Source organism: Drosophila obscura, unplaced genomic scaffold (genome assembly GCF_018151105.1).
Source record: "Drosophila obscura isolate BZ-5 IFL unplaced genomic scaffold, ASM1815110v1 contig_73, whole genome shotgun sequence".
NCBI lineage: Eukaryota > Metazoa > Arthropoda > Insecta > Diptera > Drosophilidae > Drosophila > Drosophila obscura.
This window is the reverse complement of record NW_024542865.1, coordinates 4,015,764-4,021,763: the sequence shown is the minus strand read 5'-3', so window position 1 is coordinate 4,021,763 and position 6,000 is coordinate 4,015,764.

Here is a 6,000-nt window from a genome sequence, read left to right as displayed (position 1 = left end):
CAACCTTGCAGATCATAAGAGGTGGATTTTTGAAGAGTAGACTATATTTAAATTGATATTCTAATAATGACAGGAAATTTTCTTTGTATGTTTCACCGCTGTGAATATTTGTTGTATAATTTTATACACATATATTATTATGTTTTTTCCAATAAAAATTATATGGTCCAGAGCTGAAGGCCCTACAAGCTAAGGCTCGCATAGTTTTAAGTTCATATTTTATAAAAGCCTTAAATTAATAAATAAATAAATACATTTTTTTGATTTTTGATGGGAATATTGGATGATTTAAATTAAAAAAGTATTATTATTTAAATTAATAATAAAAATAAAATCATAATATAAATGTCATGTGTATCTGTTGGGTTCTTCGTGAGTTACTCTTACGTTATGTTAAATTGATAATAATAAATAATAATAATAATAATAAATTAATGAATAAATATATTTTTTTATTTTTGATGGGAATACTTGGATAAAAATTAATATAAATCTAAAGCTCATAATATAAATGTCATGTGTAGCTGCTGGGTTCTTCGTGAGTTGCTCTTATGCTATGTTTATTTTTTGTTGCTGTTTTCAGTTGCTTTTGACGAAGGCTGGTGGCTGGTGGCTGGGGGCTGGGGCAGGGTGCTGGGGTACTGGGGTAGTTTTCATTAGTGCAGCATGGCCACAGCCGGTACAGAGTGCGATGCGATGGCTTTGAAAAATCGACGTCGTTCCGTTGCTAAGCCAAAAGGTAAAGTGTAAAAAGCGGAAAAGCGAAATTGGTAGGTGGGACGGTGGAGGAAGGGTAAGTTGTGAGTGGCGGGGAAAGTGCAAAGACAGCACACAAAGTGTGTCCCTGTATGTGTGTGTGTGTGTGTGTGTGTGTGGTATCTTCTTTTAAGCTGTCAGCTCTGCACCACCATCGGGCCCGAACCCTTGCCCTCCCTCAACCACCTCGTCACTCATTATGCGCTGTGGCACTCGCTGCCTTAGCCTGACATATATTAGTATGGATTTTTAATGGATTTTGGCGTTAAACTAATGTCACAGCTCCGTTGTTGTCTCCTCACTGGAAGCACTGTGATGTGGTTGGATGGTTGTGGAGAGGAGAGCAGAGCAGACAAAGAGAACCAGAGAGATGGCAAAGTCCTTCACTTAAAGTTTCCCCCTCTTTGCTCTTGTTGTCTGCCGTTGGTCCAACATATTGTCGGCGGTTAGCGACTTGAAAGGCGATTCGTTTCAGCTTGGAAAACTATTAATTCTGAAGCAGGCTCTTGCTGCTGCTCCTGCTCCTCCACTGCTGTTGCTGTTGCTACTGGTGCTGCTGCTGGCTTGGATGGTGTGAGGTATGTGTGGCTGGAGTATGGAAAGGCAAGAAAAACTCTAATGTGGAAATGGTGTAAGATGTGGGATAATGGAAAACAAACGGTAACTAGATGAATGGATGATATCTGGGCACAAAAAATACATGAAATGCTGGCTAGGGGTAGATATAAACAATTTAAAAATCTCTTTGGTAAGACCTAAAGAAGGCAAAAATCTACGTAGGAAAACTATTTGAAAGTGGATGAAGATCTTTAACTGATATTTTATTTGTGGTAAATATTTGTAGTGCCTAATTTAGCTATCTGTATATTTGAGTAAAAATATCCAAAGAAAAGCTGCCCCAAAAAAGGGAATATCAATCGAAATTCTTGGCATTTCACCACTTGCCGTAGATGTCTCGCTATGCCAATGCCATTCCTCAGACCTGTCTCCCACACACACACACACACACACACACACACACAACCCCCAAAAGAAATGCGTCACCACCTCATCGCCTATCCAATGACTTGGCTCGTTCTCGTTCGCCCACCCACCCTCTGGCTCTCTCGCTCTGTCACTGGGCCATATCCATACGCACATCCCGCTCGCACTCGCACATCCATTTCGAGCATTTTCTTGAATAAATGTTGCGGTTAACCACAACTTATAATTGGTCGAAATGCCTTACGCCTGCCTGCCTGCCCGCCTCTTCGTGTGTGTGTGTCTGTGTCTGTGTGTGGGTCGACTTACCCTTAGCCAGAGTGCGACTGCGTAAGTGTATGGGTGTGAGTGTGTGCCCAATATATTGATGGCAGCTATCAATAAAGTATTATTTATAATTTACTGCCGCAAAAATCAGCAAAATATAAAAAAAGAACGAAACTCCTCAGGGAAAAGAAAAAGCTTTTGGCCTGGCGCCATCTGGCGTCTTGAGACTGAAGCAGCAGCGAAAAAAAAATGCCAGAAGCCAAAGAAAAAATATCCTGAAAACAACAACAACAGCAACAGCAACAACAACGTGGGCACGGAGCGCCAAAACGCCAAAAAGTTTCGCCTCTGCCGCTGAGGGAGCAGTGTCTTGGTCTTGGTCTTGGACTTGGACTTGGAAGACGGTAGCTAGCCCATGGAAGCGTACTGCAAAGGGGGTGAATGTCTAAGTTCAAAGCGGGTTCTGCGCAGACTCTTACACTCACACACACACACACACTCAAGTACACGTACTCCTTGAGCAGGAGCAGACAACCCCGAAGTTCCTTGAGATGCTTCCGTTGGAAATTTTCTTTTTCGCTGGCATTTTTCTTAAGAAAACTTTCGCAAGCTTTGCGTGCTTATTAACATATTTTTCCTGCTTTGCTTGGATTTTTTTTTGTTGGCGATTCGCAGCACTTTGCTTGCTAGATGGAGCCACAGGGAGTGAAATGAATTAAAAAATAAGATCTTAAGTTGCATCAAAAGGAGCTTCGATTTTAAACGATCTACCCAGCAACATATCGACTAATTTACAAGGTTTAATATCTTGTAGGGCATACAAGATTCTCGTTGAGTGCAGCCCTTTGGGCCGCCCTTTGATTCGTTCCGTTCCGTTCCCCTTGCCATGTCACTGCCAAATTTTTGGCCGCTGTTGTTGCTGCTAATAAATAAACATGCGTAATGAAAACTAATGAATAATGTAATCATTTTCCATTTTCTAATTTTGATATTTTAATTAAAATGATTTGCAACTCGTAAAAACCGCAAAACGATTTCAAATCATTTCATGCTGGAGCACGCACGGGTGTGGGTCATTGTGTCGCCGTGCCCCCTTGTTGGGGTCTCCCGGCGCGGCAACAGAAATGTTATTCAAATCATATCATACATTAAATAATTTTTTTTTTGTATTCCATTCTGCTTTTTGGTATTACCCACTCAGGCACACACACACACACACACACTCGTGTCTAGTTTTTGTTGTTTCGGCGGACGCCATTTTGTTTTAAAATGATCGCATTTATATTGCAATTGCCGAAAAATCAAAATCAAAATCAAAACCATTTCTGGCCACTGCAACGCCTGCCGGCCGTTGTCCGCCGCTGTGGACATTGTCGACATTGTGTGTGCCGTGCCCCAAAAACATGGCCAGAACAATATTTGTTCTGGTCTGAATATATGTATGTGCCATATACATCTATAACTAAATACATGTGTGCATTTCTGTGTGTGTGTGTGTGTTGGCCTTTTGTGTGGTAAGCGCGTTTCGCTCTTTGTGCTGCTGCCGCTGCTGCTGCTGGCCCCCAAAATGTGCGGAGTGGTCAAATTGGGTTTTAGTATTGGGGTATGGGCAGCCCGGCACGGGCTCGAAACTCTTTTGAATAGTCAAATGTTTGAATTCGTTGTTGTCGTTGGTGTTTGCTGCTGTTTTTGTTGCTGCCATTGCCATTGCCACTGGCACTGGCCGCCACTTTTGGCTAGAAAATAATACAAATATGCTGGAATATAATGAATATAATAATGCATGCGAATGCATTTTATTAAATATGAAATATGATTTTATTTTCCCCCCCCAATTGAGAGCATACCAGACCAGGAATCAGTGGAACAAAAATATGCCCAATCTAATATCAAATGAAATATGAGCTGCCGCAAAAAAGCGCTCTTGAGATCGACTAAAGAATGCTCTAAAGAATGTCATGTCCTGCCATGTTAGTTCTCTGTGGACCGATCAGACCGTTGCTTACCAGAGGTGGGTTTTATATATTTTATATTTTTGGTTTCAATTTAAATATTATTATATTTCTTTTTATAACAAATCTTTTTGTCATTCAATCACTTTATTTAAATTTATTTATTTAGTTCTAAGTTGTGTGGGAATTTATTTGGAATTTATTGAGCAGAAATAAACATAGAAAAAAACCAATTATAAATCCTCTGAGCACTTAAGCTCTGACCCTGAGAGGTGAATTAGTTCAGTGGCAGTGGCAGTGCCAGTGCCATTTTCGATCTTCAGAGACCACACATAATAATGAACATTTTTGCGGAGGGGAAGCGTTCCGCAAACCGCACAAAACAAAATGTTTTCTAAACTCAATGGATGGCTGCTACGAATTTTTTCGGTGTATATTATTTATTTATAATTTTTAAAAGGAAATTCAATCATGCAGCCAGGACAGAGGACACAGGACACGGCTGCACTTCATTGCACTCGCTCTGCCTCTCTCGCTCTCTCTCTCTCTGTCTCTCTGTCTCTCTGTCACTGTTGCACACACAAGCACATGGAAAGAGAGAAGGCTGTATGCAGCCAGAGTGAGTGAGTGAGTGAGAAGCAGCTGTGCAAATGCAATCAATTTAGTAGCAAATTGCATAATTCGACTTCAATATAAATTTTCGTGCTTTTGCGCCTAAAATGTTGCCCAAAGTGTCACCGCCTCATGTTTCGCTTGCTCTTTCGCTCCATCACTTACTACATATATATGTATCTCTCCCTCTAACTATTTTTAGTTTTATCCTTCTCGTTCACTTTGTCAACGTGTGTATGTATGTACGCATATGTATGTGTATGTGTGTGTGTGTGTGTGTGTGTGTGTGTGTGTGTGTGTAGTCGTGCATTAAAATTAATTAGATTCGAGGGAGTAATTCCAGCGACAACCGCACGAATTAATTGATTCAAATCAATATTCGGCATTTCGGACCATGCCTCCTCACTGCACAAAAACCAACCCAAAAACCAAAGCTCGAAGCTGCATCCTGCCATATGCCATATGTGGGTACTATATGTATCCTATGGGGCGATAGCTTTACCGCTACCCATGACGTCAGGCGCCTGGCCGCACTAACAAACCATATTGAATACGTGCTCGAATCGTTAAGAGTTCAGTTTGATTTGCCTGACAGTTTTAAACCGATGTCCAACATTGTGTTCGGCTACCCATGTTCCAGCCCTCTGACCTATCCGCCGCATTCCCATCCGCCACCCATGCATCACCCAAAAAGGGACCAGGGACCAGGGACCCATCCCATGCCATGCCATGCCATGCCATGCCATGCCATACCAATCCACCACAGCAGAAGTGCTACGCCACCATGGGACGCAAATGTGGCAGATGATTGCCTGCTGCTGCTGCTGCTGCTGCTGTCCGTTGCTGTAGGTGACACACAGGCTTAGACGCAGTTGATTGCGGCCAAATAACCCAGCCACATAAATACGTATGTATGTATGTGTGTCCTCCTCGCCCCCCCCCTACACACATATGCTTATAAAGATATATAAAGCCATAAATATTTGCACACAGATTCAGTTAAGTATATAGCAAGCGGTCTTGTTGGCTGCTCGATACTCAAATGCAACCAAAGGATATTTAAGTTGGGGGATTTTGGCATAGAAGAATTAACTAAAGGCAAGAGCTAAAGAATAAAAAATCATCCATGGAGCAATCGAACACAAGAGATGCTCAAAGGGAGAGCTCTTAAATGCCAATTGGCAGTGGCTGTGCTTACGCCCTGACCTTTTGACCCCCAGCAGACACCTGTCCACACTGAACACCGAACACTGCCCTGCACAGCACTGCATTCCTTCCGCTCGACCAGAAACCCAATGCAGCAGCAGCAGCAGGGAAGCACACACAAAAAAAAAAAAAGCAACAAAAAACAAACAAAAAAGTGGCGGAAAATGAAAGGAATTGGATTCAGTCGGGTCAGTGAGTCGGCGGGGGGGCCGGGTAAAAACAAATA